This window comes from Pinus tabuliformis, chromosome 2_2 (genome assembly GCF_031772625.1).
Source record: "Pinus tabuliformis cultivar Carrire ecotype Pingquan chromosome 2_2, CPIR1, whole genome shotgun sequence".
Classification (NCBI taxonomy): Eukaryota; Viridiplantae; Streptophyta; class Pinopsida; order Pinales; family Pinaceae; genus Pinus; species Pinus tabuliformis.
The window spans coordinates 803795366-803811527 of record NC_142300.1 but is presented as its reverse complement, the minus strand read 5'-3'; the positions used below and the strand labels follow the sequence as shown (position 1 = coordinate 803811527).

General features: G+C 43.5%; 1 pseudogene; it reads left to right on the top strand.

Moving 5' to 3' along the window:
- Positions 1-16162, top strand: part of LOC149195374 (peptidyl serine alpha-galactosyltransferase-like) — an 85377-nt pseudogene that overhangs the window by 52295 nt on the left and 16920 nt on the right.

Genomic DNA, 16162 nt, shown 5'->3' with positions numbered 1-16162 from the left:
TTCTGGAAAATTGATGCTGGAAAATTAATGTTGCAGGTTCAGATCTTGATCAAATATTCATAGCCTCATATACCCTTGTATCCTGCAATAAATAAACTAGCAGGTGTTGTACACTGGCTTAATCGTAGCCAAGATGTAAAGAATGCTAACTGGGTTGTAATTTTGGATGCGGACATGATCATTCGAAGACCAATAATTCCTTGGGAACTTGGTGTAGAAAAAGGCAAGCCTGTGGATGCATACTATGGATATCTTATTGGATGTGATAATATTTTGGCTCAGCTGCACACAAAGCATCCAGAATACTGTGACAAAGTTGGTGGGCTTCTAGTATATCATATTGATGATTAAAGAGCTTTGGCACCGTTATGGCTTTCAAAGACTGAAGAAGTATGGGGGAATCGTGCTCACTGGGGAACCAACATAACAGGGGACATTTTTGGTCAGGGATGGATCAGTGAGATGTATGGTTACTCTTTCGGTGCTGCAGATGTTGGACTCCGCCATAAAATAAGTGATGATTTGATGATTTATCCAGGATCTGTTCCACGAGAAGGGACTGAACCTATTCTTTTACATTATGGTCTGTCATTTACTGTTGGAAATTGGTCCTTTGATAAGGCAGAACATCAGGATGATGACATTGTCTATGACTGCAACCGTCTTTTCCCTCCACCACCTTATCCCAAAAAGGTGCAAATTATGGAACCTGATTTGAACAAGAGGCGAGGCTTATTTCTTAGCATTGAATGCATTAATACTATCAACAAAGGTCTTATGATTCACAATAAATCACATGGATGCTCAAAGCCATTTCGATCAAGTATTTGGAATTTTTGAAGAGGACATTTTCTTCCTCAACGATACTCATCAAGAATGGGCGCATGCAAAATGCAACCAAGCAATTGCCAACTCCAGGACTGGGAAGGACATATTATCCCAAAATTCATACACTTTTCTCCACAGAGTGCTCTGCATATTTTGATTGGCAGACTGTAGGATTTGTTCATAGTTTCCATCTGAGTGAGCAGCCAGGTCAGCTTACGCGCTTACTTAGTTGTACAGATGAGGAACTAAAGACATACACAGGACATGATCTGGCACCTACACATTATGTTCCTTCAATGAGTCATCATCCTTTGACAGGTGATTGGTTCCGTAGTTTTCTTCATTCCTAGTTTTATTCCAGGTCTCCGCAACGTTCCTATTTCTATGAATTTTAAAGTTACAGGAGTATTTGTAGCCAGCAATGGAAAATTTGTACTATTCTTCTTCTGACCAGTAATGCCTAGCAAATAACTCTTTGGCATCTACGATTATTCCGTAATTTCAAGGTTCTTCATCTCGAATGTTTGAATAAGTCTCTCATCAAGGATATCATTCTGAAATCAGTAAAAGTAAACCATAACGGCATGTGGTATCTGAGCGTGCATTTGCAGCGTAACTGTAACCAATTCAATCCAAATATCAGACCGAACTATCACCGGCTTGCGCACAATGAACAAGTGTCTTGTGAAGGACAAGAGGAGCGAATAAATTATTACTTCAGGAGTGGAGAACTACAAGTTTCAGGATGTGGCAGTGATGAATTTGTAGGATGCGGTCGTAGTAGGTTCACAAGAATTGCAGCACAATGGACACACTGATGTCAATTTACTTTGGAATCGAAAGTATGGTCATTTGAGCTTTCAACTTCTTTTATCTTTTTAGCAGGTTGGAAATGGCAGTCGGTATGTTTTTTATTCAAGAGAAGAAAGAGTTTGTGCAACATGTTTGCAAGGTGAGCAACATAAGGAGGTTCTTGACATATGAGTAATTTAGAGAGCAAGCATGGTGTCAAATAGAGCTTGCTGGCATTGATCGCATAAGGTTTAATCCGTTGTCAACTAAAGAAAAATATGGCGCACGTCTTTGACACTTGCTCTTCACTTCAGTCACCTGAAGGCACCTGTTACCAGATGCATAAGATTCGTTTCTATCTATGACCTCAGTTAGTCATACTATGGATTCTGCGCTCCAGCATTCATCTTTTAATTAGCCAATGATCGGAGGATTTTTAGGGACACGGTTCTGTTTTAGAATAGATGAAAACGCTCTTTCCTATTTTTGTAATTGTAGTTAAAACAACGCAGAGGTTTTTGGGGTCGATTTGTTTTCCCCCAGTTGCATTTATTTCAAGAAAAATTTCATTTGTAAAAGTGAGAGTTAGAGGGGAAAGAAAATTCTGAGTGCTAGAGGAGAACTGAGCTCCATTGTAGAGTCTTTGACAGAGGGATTTTTAATGAAATTTCACGGCTCTGACTTCTGAGATTCCTGTGGTATGATACTTTAGCATATGTTTTTCTCTTGTTTCATATGTAATCTATTATGTTTCATTTCACTACATGATCATTTCTAACTGAACAAATGAAGTGTTCAGGTAAGAATTCATGCCTGCCATGCTCTGCCTATAAGTTTGTTCATGTTTGATGTTTTCCTCTGTTTGACAAGGATTCATCTCCTATGCCCTTGTCAGCTCCTCACCAGTCTTGCCATCCCATTTAAAATCTAGATTTGATGCTAAATGTCTTGCCTACCTTGCCTCAGTCGATAACCTGTGTTGTTCATTATATTTCTCTGTTTCAAGATGTGATTTTTCCCATGCAGCCCGGAACAACCCCGTCATTTAATTAAAAACCCCTTTTAATCAGTTTACTAGCCTAATATCAGTGTTACGTTATTGGTCATCTCTTTTATTGAAGATTTCACGAGATAGACCAGAGAGAGCCTTCTCCTGTCCCGTAGGGCTAGCTACGAGGCTAAATGGTTTGATGTAGCCTTGAGGTTTACCTTTCTCAGCCTGAGGTGAAATTTCAAGCGCTAACATACTGGCGACCATACTGGGGAGAACATTCAATTTGTTGATTGTCTTGTCCCAGTACATGCAATCAAGGTGCAGATCTGATGTTGATGGTGGACAGCAGTCAGACACTTATGCAGGTTGAACCATTCACCTGGCAACTCCAATTCGATCTATACATTCTAACGCACGCTGATTTGTTCATGCAATGGTAGGGTATGTGGCAGAACCTGCACTTTGTGAAGCTCTAAACGGAGTTAGAGAGTGGTTAGTAGATATTGAAATTAATGAAGAATTTTTCAGTATTTTCCTTCAATGTTTGAAATCTCCGAAGCTTCATCTTGAAAGCAAAACTAGATTTTGTGAGTTAGTTGTTGAAAGAGTTGAAAATGAGATTCAGTATCTCGATGAGAAGATTCAGTCATATGATTTCCAAGACCCTAAAAAGTTCTTGGAAATCATCCCTCCTTCGCAACAAGAAATCGTAGACTTGACTATAGATGTTTACATTGACAATGTGCAGCTGGAAGTATGCATCACAGAGTTGGGGCAGCCAACAGAGTCCGGTTTCCGTGATCCTATTGCGGCATACATGGACACATTTTTCAGTTTGATTGATAGATCAGGCTGTATTTTCCGTGACCAGGGTCAGTACGTGCACGAAGGGCTGCCAACAACTGCATCTATGACTTCGTGGCAACATTCTCAACTGGCGTCATTCTCAGGTTTACTTGAATGGTTAATTTGGCATTTTAGTATTACCTGATCTAGTGTTTGTACAACAAAGTAGGGTAGCTTTGTAAATAAATAAGCAGCCATAAGGGCAGCATCTAGTTTTAGTTTGCTTGTAGATTGTTTGAGTTCAGTTTCAGTTTGAAAATTAAGTCAAGAGTTGTGTCGATGATGACTCCATTGCCCAATGGGTGGAGGCACTGTCTGCTCTCCCAAAGTTCTGCGGTTCTTGGCACCTCCACGGAGCGGCAGCTGCCATCCCAAGTGGAGCCGATGTTAGACTCCGTCTCATGTCAGAGATTGATTCTTCTTCGAAACCCTGTTTTGAAGAAGAAATCATTAATGTGTTGTTTTAGATTATGTAATTTATCTCCAGCTCTTCAAAAGGGAGCAGCTTCCTCAGCTCCTATCTCTGCAAAAGCACAAACACAAAACAAAACATACATCAGACTCTACTGTTGATGAATTTGGTCCAGTTTACTATCAACGACTTCGTCATATGGTTTCAGATAAATTTTAGGAAAATGTCTTTGTGCAATTATTTTTGCTCCATCCAGTATCGTGTTGTGAAACAGAACGCTGACGATGCATTTTATGAGCTGCAAAGTCCACAAGAACAAATTCAAGCTTATGTGTTTGATGTGGTTCGAGCAAATGTTCCAAAGATGAATTTGCATGAATTATTTGAGCAAAAGGGCGATGTTGCCAAAGTTGTGTTAGAAGAGCTTGAAAAAGCAATGGGGTCATATGGGTATAACATACAACAGATACTTGTGGTTGATATAGTTCCAGATCCTTCAGTACTGAAGGAAATGAATGAGATCAATGCAGCTCAACGACTTCAACTTGCAAGTGTGTTGGATGAAGTTAGAGAGGGGTCGTGTGGGAAAGAGAATTCTTCTGGAAAATTGATGCTAGAAAATTAATGTTGCAGGTCCAGATCTTGATCAAATATTCATAGCCTCATATACCCTTGTATCCTGCAATAAATAAACCAGCAGGTGTTGTACACTGGCTTAATCGTAGCCAAGATGTAAAGAATGTTGACTGGGTTGTAATTTTAGATGCGGACATGATCATTCGAAGACCAATAATTCCTTGGGAACTTGGTGTAGAAAAAGGCAAGCCTGTGGCTGCATACTATGGATATCTTATTGGATGTGATAATATTCTGGCTCAGCTGCACACAAAGCATCCAGAATACTGTGACAAAGTTGGTGGGCTTCTAGTATATCATATTGATGATTAAAGAGCTTTGGCACCGTTATGGCTTTCAAAGACTGAAGAAGTACGGGGGAATCGTGCTCACTGGGGAACCAACATAACAGGGGACATTTTTGGTCAGGGATGGATCAGTGAGATGTATGGTTACTCTTTCAGTGCTGCAGATGTTCGACTCCGCCATAAAATAAGTGATGATTTGATGATTTATCCAGGATCTGTTCCACAATAAGGGACTGAACCTATTCTTTTACATTATGTTCTATCATTTACTGTTGGAAATTGGTCCTCTGATAAGGCAGAACATCAAGATGATGACATTGTCTATGACTGCAACCGTCTTTTCCCTCCACCACCTTATCCCAAAAAGGTGCAAATTATGGAACCTGATTTGAACAAGAGGCGAGGCTTATTTCTTAGCATTGAATGCATTAATACTATCAACGAAGGTCTTATGATTCACCATAAATCACATGGATGCTCAAAGCCATTTCGATCAAGTATTTGGAATTTTTGAAGAGGACATTTTCTTCCTCAACGATACTCATCAAGAATGGGCGCATGCAAAATGCAACCAAGCAATTGCCAACTCCAGGACTGGGAAGGACATATTATCCCAAAATTCATACATTTTTCTCCACAGAGTGCTCTGCATATTTTGATTGGCAGACTGTAGGATTTTTTCATAGTTGCCATCTGAGTGAGCAGCCAGGTCAGCTTACGCGCTTACTTAGTTGTACAGATGAGGAACTAAAGACATACATAGGACATGATCTAGCACCTACACATTATGTTCCTTCAATGAGTCATCATCCTTTGACAGGTGATTGGTTCCGTAGTTTTCTTCATTCCTAGTTTTATTCCAGGTCTCCACAACGTTCCTATGAATTTTAAAGTTACAAGAGTATTTGTAGCCAGCAATGGAAAATTTGTACTATTCTTCTTCTGACCAGTAATGCCTAGCAAATAACTCTTTGGCATCTACGATTATTCCGTAATTTCAAGGTTCTTCATCTCGAATGTTTGAATAAGTCTCTCATCAAGGATATCATTATGAAATTAGTAAAATTAAACCATAAAGGCATGTGGTATCTGAGCTTGCATTTGCAGTGTAACTGTAACCAATTCAATCCAAATATCAGACCGAACTATCACCGGCTTGCGCACAATGAACAAGTGTCTTGTGAAGGACAAGAGGAGCGAATAAATTATTGCTTCAGGAGTGGAGAACTACAGGTTTCAGGATGTGGCAGTGATGAATTTGCAGGATGCGGTCGTGGTAGGTTCACAAGAATTGCAGCACAATGGACACACTGATGTCAATTTACTTTGGCATCGAAAGTATGGTCATTTGAGCTTTCAACTTCTTTTATCTTTTTAGCAGGTTGGAAATGGCAGTCGGTATGTTTTTTATTCAAGAGAAGAAAGAGTTTGTGCAACATGTTTGCAAGGTGAGCAACATAAGGAGGTTCTTGACATATGAGTAATTTGGAGAGCAAGCATGGTGTCAAATAGAGCTTGCTGGCATTGATTGCATAAGTTTTAATCCGTTGTCAACTAAAGAAAAATATGGTGCACGTCTTTGACACCTGCTCTTCACTTCAGTCACCTGAAGACACCTGTTACCAGATGCATAAGATTCGTTTCTATCTATGACCTCAGTTAGTCATACTATGGAGTCTGCGCTCCAGCATTCATCTTTTAATTAGCCAATGATCGGAGGATTTTTAGGGACACGGTTCTGTTTTAGAATAGATGAAAACGCTCTTTCCTATTTTGGTAATTGTAGTTAAAACAACGCAGAGGTTTTTGGGGTCGATTTGTTTTCCCCCAGTTGTGTTTATTTCAAGAAAAATTTCATTTGTAAAAGTGAGAGTTAGAGGGGAAAGAAAATTCTGAGTGCTAGAGGAGAACTGAGCTCCATTGTACAGTCTTTGACAGAGGGATTTTTAATGAAATTTCACAGCTCTGACTTCTGAGATTCCTGTGGTATGATACTTTAGCATATGTTTTTCTCTTGTTTCATATGTAATCTGTTATGTTTGATTTCACTACATGATCATTTCTAACTGAACAAATGAAGTGTTTAGGTAAGAATTCATGCCTGCCATGCTCTGCCTATAAGTTTGTTCATGTTTGATTTTTTCCTCTGTTTGACAAGGATTCATCTCCTATGCCCTTGTCAGCTCCTCAACAGTCTTGCCATCCCATTTAAAATCTAGATTTGATGCTAAATGTCTTGCCTACCTTACCTCAGTCGATAACCTGTGTTGTTCATTATATTTCTCTGTTTCAAGCTGTGATTTTGCCCATGCAGCCCGGAACAACCCCGTCATTTAATTAAAAACCCCTTTTAATCAGTTTACTAGCCTAATATCAGTGTTACGTTATTGGTCATCTCTTTTATTGAAGATTTCACGAGATAGACCGGAGAGAGCCTTCTCCTGCCCTGTAGGGCTAGCTACGAGGCTAAATGGTTTGATGTAACCTTGAGGTTTACCTTTCTCAGCCTGAGGTGAAATTTCAAGCGCTAACACCACCAATATGGAATGTGAGCTGGGTTTAGACCGTCATGAGATAGGTTAGTTTTACCCTACTGATGAACTGCATCACAATAGTAATTCAACTTAGTATGAGAGGAACCGTTGATTCACACAATTGGTCATTGCAGTTGGTTGAAAAGCTAGTGGTGCGAAGCTACCATGTGTCGGATTATGACTAAATGCCTCTAAGTCAAAATCCACACTAGAAGTGGTGCATGTCACTCTTCGACTGTATCTCGACCCACAGTAGGGGCATCGCTTTGTTACCCCCAGGGTCCCGTGTCATTTGCAAACCGCGATCGTGAAGCATCTCGGTCGGGGCAGCTTTGAAGTTCAATTCCAAATGGTCATTGATGAGAATCCTTTGCAGATGACTTAAATACGTGATGGGGTATTGTAAGTGGCAGAGTGGCCTTGCTGCCACGATCCATTGAGATTCAGCCCTTGGTTGCCTCGATTCAGAGCTTCGCTCTTGTCATAAAGAAAATCTGTGCAACCCTCTCGCGCCTCTGCCTCTTCCTCCAGACGACAATTTTTCATTGCTTGGGGGTAGGAAATTTGGGGTTTTCACGTCACAACCGAAAAGGCGCCGAAGCCCGGGAACACTGGGATTTCCATGTCATGCCCCGACGCCCAAAATTTGGGGTTTCCATGCCGTGCCCCGGCGCCCAAAATTTGGGGTTTCCACCCGGCGCCCAAAATGTGGGGCTTCCATGTCTCGCCAATAATTTTGGGTTTCCTCCCGACGCCTAAAATTTGGGGTTTCCACCGGGCGCCCAAAATTCGGGGCTTCCATGTCGTGCCAAAAATTTGGAGTTTCCATGCCGTGCCCCAGTGCCCAAAATTTGGGGCTTCCATGTCTCGCCAAAAATTTGGGGTTTCCACCTGGCACCTAAAATTTGGGGTTTCTACTAGGCGCCTAAAATTCAGGGCTTCCATGTCGCACCAAAAATTTTGGGTTTCCACCCGGTGCATAAAATTTGGGGGTTCCGCCTGGCGTAGAAAAAAAATTGGGGTTTCCATGTCGCACCTAAAATTTGGGGTTTCCGCCTGGCGCAAAATCTTTTGGGATTTACAAGTTGCACCCAAGCTTGGGGAAACTTGGGGTTTCCATGTCGCGCCCCGACCGAAACCGGCGGCGCCCAAGCCTGGGGAAACTTGGGGTTTCTGAGTCGCGCCGCGTCGCCCAAGCCTGGGGAAACTTGGGGTTTCTGAGTCACGCCACGACCGAAACCGGTGGTGCGCAAGCCTGTGAAAACTGCAGGTTTCCATGTCATGCCCCGGTGCCCAGGCTTGGGGAAACTTGGGGTTTCCATGTCGCGCCACGACCGAAGCCGGTGGCGCCCAAGCCTGTGGAGACTCAGGGTTTTCCATGTCGCGCCCTGGCACCCAAGCCTGGGAAGCTTGGGGTTTCCATGTCCCACCCTTGATGGAACCATGGGTTTTCACATTTTACGGCACGAGGGAAATGTGGGGAACTTGGGGTTTCCATGACGATGCAAACCAGCTCGCAAGTCTCGGGAACTTGGGGTGTTTTGAAACCACAACCCAAGTCTGGGGAACTTGTTGTTTCCATGTCGAGGCACACCTTGAATCGCCCAAGAGTCTGTGGAACTTCAGATTTCCATGTCGTAGGGCCACGAAGAGCCGCCAAAGTATGTGGAACTCGAGGTGTCCATTTCGCGGCGCGATGAAAACTACTACCCAAGTCAGCGAACACACATGGGGTTTCCATTTCTCGTCACAACAAAAATTGCTACCCAAGTCTAGGAAACATGGTGTACGGACCTGTGGTTCGCTTTCTCCCCGTTTGTGTGAAGTGCGAACTCTACGTCCGAAATTTGTGAAGGGACATAAGTATAATATGTGCATTAGAGGTGGAGCGATGTTTTGTTTATAGCGTGGGAGAGTTTGGCATAACCCACAAGCCGACTTACATGTTGGGGCGACTTGAACAAAGGATTGTTTGCCGACCAACAATCAATGGAAATTTTGTGACGTGTAAAGGGCATTTTGACATGCAGTGGTCGAGTCGGCCTGGGCAGCTACTCTCCCAACCGCTCGTATAAATATGGCAAGGCGTTGGAGCATTTGGCATTCATTTGAAGATGGACATTCGAACATGTGCATTCGATGATCAAGAAAAAAGTGTGAAGTAGTGGAGCATGTCACAAAAGAGGCGCGAGAATATATGCGCCCGCTCTTGGGCAAGCACACACGATACGCACAAGTTTCGGTTATCGGGTGAGGGTGCGGGTAAGGAAGGCACCCGCCATTCCGTGTGACATGGGGTGTCTCGGGTAGGTCGCACAACCATCGTGGAAGAAGAAACACGGAGGTGTCTTGGGTGACTCGGGTAAGTCGCCCACCCGTCGTGCAAAAGGAAACGCGGGGTGACTCGGGTGAGGTCACCCGCCCGTCATGCAGCGATAAACGAGGTTCGGTCTAGGAGTACGGTTGGCAGCTCGTGTGAGGACGCGCCCGCCCAGCTCGGTCAAGGAACTCGGTTGGCACACGAAGGTGTTGCCTATTTGTAAAATTGGCTAAGTATGAAACTTGGTGTTTTCCAAGTATACTTGTAAAGCCTTGTAAGCATTGTAGAGTTGAATAATATATTGTATTCGGGCAGATTCATTGTTCAGGGATTTGCCCCTCCATTTATACTGTGCAATTGTGTTCTTCATTTATAATTGCTGATGATAATGAATGTGTATGGGTGTTAATTGGTATAAAGGAAACATAATAATACTTGGTTGCGAAAAACAAACTAAGTTGACTAATGGTTAGGCGTAGTCCATGAACATAAGTATTGGTGAAAAGAAAGTGTTCGGTGGTGCCGCACCTCGCCAAGTACGGCTGAAAGACTACTGTAGGCCTGGTGGCGTGACACGCGGGGTTCCCATATCGCTCGTGCCGTGATGTGCATGGTGCATTCCCCTTGATACCTACATGATGGGCGAGCCACTGACGGAAGGCACGCGGGCGACCCTTATTGTGTGCCCAGATGAAAGAGGTGACCATGTGCGGACGAGTTAGGATGCGGGCAGGTGTGCGACGTGCAGCAACAGGTGTAATCAGCGAGGTGTTGGAGCCGACCCATGGGTGCGACGGTGCACACGAAGGGACACAGCGGTTCGTTGGAATGGGGCATGTCGAGGTTATGTGGCAGGTCAGCCGGGCATGCATGTTGATGGAGCTGACCCTTGTTATCCTCGAGAGACATGGCCCTTGTGCGAAAGGATGCGTATAAGTAAGGAGGATGGCATTCGACGAAGGGACATCGAACTCATACTTCCACATTGCAGAACAAGTGTGAAGGAAGGAGTTGGGCGAAAATGGAAGGAAGAGAAGGACGTAGGTAAGAGGGCCACACCAGCGAGCAGATTAAAGAGGGCGGGTTGGGTTTGGTAGCGTGGACAGGTAGAGCAGGGCAGGTTACCATCCGGGCAGGTAGGCCACACTGCATGCGAGCAATGTGCCCTCACTATGGACCGCACTGACGGGCAGAGTTTGGGCACCGCAGAAGGGAAAGTCGGGAGGACAGGTTCGCATTTCAGGTGTGGAGTTGTGTCGTGCAGGCCGCGGGCCAATGCAGCATGACCACATGACATGACAGGTTGAAAGAATAATTGAAGAAGATAAATTTATGGTAAGTTATTTTCACTGCATTGTTAAGAACACTTATTGGAAAATTGACCGAGTGTTGAAGTAGGTGAAGACCGTGTACTCAAGTATTGGTAAAAGGAAAAAGTACGATGGTGCCACACCGGCTTATGCGTGGTTGAAATACTACCACTAGGATTGGAGCGTGACATGGGGTCTCCCAGTCCCTTCTCGACAAAGGTTGCCAAATTGTGGGGAACATGGGGATTCTATGTCCTGCCTTGTCGAAAGCATCCCAAGTGCGGGAAATTTGGGGTTTCCATGTCTCGTCGCGATGGAAATCGCCCCAGGTGCAGTACACTTGGTGTAAATCTAGCCTACAACCTCACATCAAGGAAAAGGCTCAGTTGGTCAAGAGAATGAAGGTTTCTTCATTGGTAAAGGATCTCGCTAAGGATCAAAGGTTGGAGTCTCTTCTAGAGTTAGTCCACCATGGACTATCAAAAGTTGAAAGAAGGACAGAGTGTTGTGGAACGAAGCGCCGAAGAAACAAAGTGCAGAGAGGAGGAAGGACTCGACTTGTGCTTGGGGGATATTATTGTCAAGGGTCTAGGGCTTCGCAATGACCAATAAGAATCTTACGAAAGGGTTTTCCTATCTGAGAGAGAGAGAGGTTTTTCCCTGGCAGATAGCCAACATCTTGTGTTCTTTTTCTTATGTTTTTAGCACCAGTTTGATGAAAGTAAACACACATGCATTAATAAGAAGAGAAGAAGATTAAGATAACACGATAAATGGCAAAAGAGCTTCAAAAATTGTTATCAAGTATAGAACAATCCCGCTATACCCCATTGCCCCAGATTATTCAACGCGGTATCGAAGCTAAGGTGACACATCAAGGAAAGGGAATCTCAAGAACATCCGCAAGGTTGAAGTGTCAAGCCAAGAAGTCTCAATCACATCAAGGACAAGAAGGTCTACCATCTATCATTCATCATGGAAGACTACAAAGCAAGTAGAAATGCCTTGTATAAAGGCACCTACAAGAAGAACAAATCAAAGAGGGACCTACATCAAGCTACACCATCTTGAAGAATGAAAGGCACTACGAGTCAAGTCATCAAGCAAGTCCATTTTGTAGGGCGATAACTAGGGTCTCTCACACCACCAATTATTCCACATTATTAAGTCAATCCGGGAACGTTTTGTTCTTTCAAGGAGTAACTCAATCCGAGGCTGTTTTGTCCAAGTAATGCTCGGTAGTATAGCGTTCTAATGGTTTGAAAGGAAACAAACACTAAGCTGTAACTAAACCAACTCTACAGATAAAATCACACAAAGCAGTTGATCAGTCAAGGGTACGGAAACAATAACCCTTCCCTTTAGAAACTGATAAAGAAAGAAAACCAAAGCATGGACTTATAGGTCTGGGAGCTAGGCAGCGTCTTGCTGGGCTCACGACAGCCTTAGGCCTGCTATCACACAAAAGCGATAAAGGCAGATTAGCGAAAGTAAAATGGAACAACAATTCTAAAATGGAACAACAGTAATCAAATGGAACAGCAGTAATTAAATGGAACAGCAAACTATCATAAACAGGAAACGTCAATCATATAAATTGGAACAGCAAACTCAAATGGAACAGCAAACTCAAATGGAACAACAAACTCAAATGGGACAACAAACTCAAATGTATGTACACGTTCTAGACTACTGTAGTAATCCGAGAGTAATGTATGATGTGACTATGTTTCTGAACAAAGTGATATTATCTTCAAGCCTCGCAAATACTTATTTTATATGAATCCAATGATGATAACATTCATACCAATATCTTGCTATAGAAATGGATGTAATTCGAATAGATTCACTTTGTGTAATACAGAGACGTGGGTTAAAGAACTTATTCAGATTCAGATATTAATTAGGAAGCATAGTCTATCATATAAAAGATATATTAGATTACTAAAACAAGAGAAATAAGCAAACCACACAAATCACCGTATGATACAACAGCAAGTGACCGTCGGAGCTGGGCCCTTGGCTACCAATGGTACACTGCTTAAAGTTACTTCAGATGCAGAAACGAAGTGAACACCAAGTCCTTTATATTGATTGCATTAACAAAAGTATACAAAATCAGGTCTTAACAAAACTTAATGATCAAAGTTGTTCTGAAGCTTGTAATTACAACAACAGTCATCGTCCCCCACGCTCGATGGTGTGGTACCTTTATATAACAGAAATGACGGAGATATCTAGATACAAAAGATAAGCTTAAAGCAGCGATCCCTCAGGATCGAAGATCCTGAGGGATTCGCTAATCGTTCAGTTCTTCTCTTTCCTTTCTTGCGTTCTCCATCTCGGTATCCTGCGTCCTTTTTCTGGACTATTCGGCTCTAATTTTACTTGATCTTGTCCGCATCCGGTTCCCTGTCGATGGGACAGCAGTTACTTTCCCTTCGCTTCTTGTTTTTACTCGATGATTCCCTGTTTCCGCGTCCTTCTGCATAGAAAAAATCAATTATTAGTGATTGAGCTTCGTTTGTCCATTTTCACACAATTTATCAAAACCCTTATATTCTTTAGACTCATAATGCAGAAAAGGTTAGAAATATTATTGAAAAACCACTAGATTGCTTGTCAAAAAGCATACCTTCAGGGTGCTCCACACACCCCCCTGCTTACCTTGTTTCATGTCCTCATGAAAACGTTATAATTGACATGCAAGGCTGTGAGAGAGTAGGCCGGAGAAGGGATCTCACGAAGAGGTCGACAACCATGATTAGCAACTAGATGGTCAAAGAACTGATCTAACTGATCTGCAGGCATCTCATATAGGGCCTGATATCCAGGTGCAGGATGCCAAATAATTGGGCTGCGAAACCGATACCCCAACCAGAATGGTCCTGCTCGCAGAATCCGTTCCCCATAGAGACTCAATCGACTGGCAGCCAATTCAAAATTCTCAAAGTTAAAGGGTTCCCTGAGCTGGATGTTTGGGTTAGAGGTTCGGTAGCGAAACTTTGCAGCAGGGAGGGCATGGTCTTTAATAGTCAGGAAATACTCCAGACCATTTCGGATCAAGTCTCCATGCATGGGACCTAATATCTTCATGACACCTGGGATCCTCATCACACTCCTATGCTCTCTCCATAATGCTGCTGGGTCCCTAGGTTCAGCTCGTACCCATAGGTCTAAACTATTTTCTTGCCTCTGGAAGATGTTGTAAGCTTTAAGCCATTTTAACTGATTCACCCCAAATGAGATAAAGGCTTGGAATTGTATATCGCCAACGAAAGGGCCAGGATTCAAATCAGTTTCCTAGTCTAAGACAAGATTGTGCAGGTAAAATTCACATAACAACCTTTGAACTTTAACTCCATAGTGCTTGCAGCAGTCTATAAAATCATTAACAGTGTTGATATGGATAGGTGCTCCCGCCCTAACAGCTTTTATTTTTAATCTCAAATATCGTTCAAGCAAAAACAAAGCATAATTTTTAGCAGGGGCTCTACAAGTCAAAACATCAGTATACAAGGAACACAGGGTGTCCATCTGCTTAACAACACTATCTAGTCGACGAGTTACCTTAGCAACCTTTTCCTGCTCCTTCTGCCATCCTTCAAAGGCCTGGCTCTCAGACTGACTGATGTTTCGAAGTTGCTGTTGGAGCTCTTCATATCTTTCCTTGGGGACCGTCTGTTCTCGCAACTGCTCGGCCTCCTGCTAGGCTTCCTTCATCATTTTATGCAAGGTTCTGGTTTTTGGGTCTTTCTTCCACACAGCCGTAGAAGTTGGGAGTTTAACCTGGACCTTCTTATTACGTTGTTTGGAATTTTGGACCCGAATTACACCCGAGGGGGGTGCTTCTGTTTGAACCTCTTTGCTATCCGTTTCCTTTTTAATGCGAACAAAGGGTTGCTGTGGTCTTCCTACCACCGGAGCCTCTTGCTGTTCCATTGGAATGTCCATTCGTTCCTCCGGGCCAAATGGAACAACAGTTTCTATTGGAACAGCACCTTGTTCCTCATTATCATTTGGAACAGCAGACTGTTCCTTGACAGTAGGTCTCCTGATGGGGTTTCGTCCACCAAAACGAACTCTAACCCTCGGGGTTCTTGCTGCCGTGGTCCTCTTCCTTTTCCTTGCAGTTTTTTGTATTCTCAGACTGGCTTTCAACATTCTAATTTGTTGCCGGAGTCTGGCTATCGTGCCCAACATCCTCTGGTGCTTCTTCCTCAATTTTTCAATTTCCCTTGCCTCGGCAGAGGGTTTGGCCTTCAATCTTACTTCTTCTTCCTCTCCTGGAACATCTTCCGGCGTCCTGGGGACAGATTGTCCTGGATTGATGTCTTCTGCTTCATTACCATAGCCAGGCAGATTTTTCTTCCCCTGCCTCTTCTGCATGCCTTTCCTCGGGTAATTCTTCTTCTGCGGGGCCATCAAGGACGCCTCCTATACTGGAGGCTTGGCCGTATCCTCTCATATTGGCTAGAACTGCTGCCAATTCCTCTTCTCCTGGAGGGTCTTGCAACGGGCTACCCATAGATTGTGCGTTTTCTTCTTCTTGATTGTCTCGCTTGGTGGTCTCTTCTCCTTCAGATTGGTCGTGTCCTTCTTCAATTCCTCCTTCTGGCTGGTTAGTTCCAGCCTCTGATTGCTCAGCATTTCCTTTGGGTAATTCACCTTCCACGTCCGGAGGTTCATCCTCGATTTCTATTGGTTGGGCCGCAGTTTTCTGAATCTTTTCCAACCTTCCCCGTATTCGAACCAATCGAGCTGACTTCCTAGGTCTTTCAGGCAGGTTGGGAGTGCCAACATGTTCTCTAGGTTCCTCTGGTCGTTCCGGCGTATCGGAGGGTCGCTTCCGTTTCGAAACAGCATGCTTTTCTGCCGCCGACTTCTTACGTTTCTGTTATTGTTCCGGCGTGTTGGAGGACTGCTTTCGTTTTGAAACAACATGCTTTTCTGCTGCTGGCTTCTTATGTTTTTCTGAACGTTCCAGTGTGCTGGAGGTTCGTTCAGATTTTGGGGGTGGTACAGCCAGTCCCTCTTTAACTGTTTCGACCAATTCCTCCCAGGTGCCTTGCTGTTGGGTAAGACTGTGGCTTATTATTAGCCGAATCAGTCCGTGGTGGCTAACAACCGCATCTATGTGCTGAGCCTTCTTCAGGCTTCGGGCCGCATCATGTAATAACGAATTTAAAAGGGCAGAGAGATT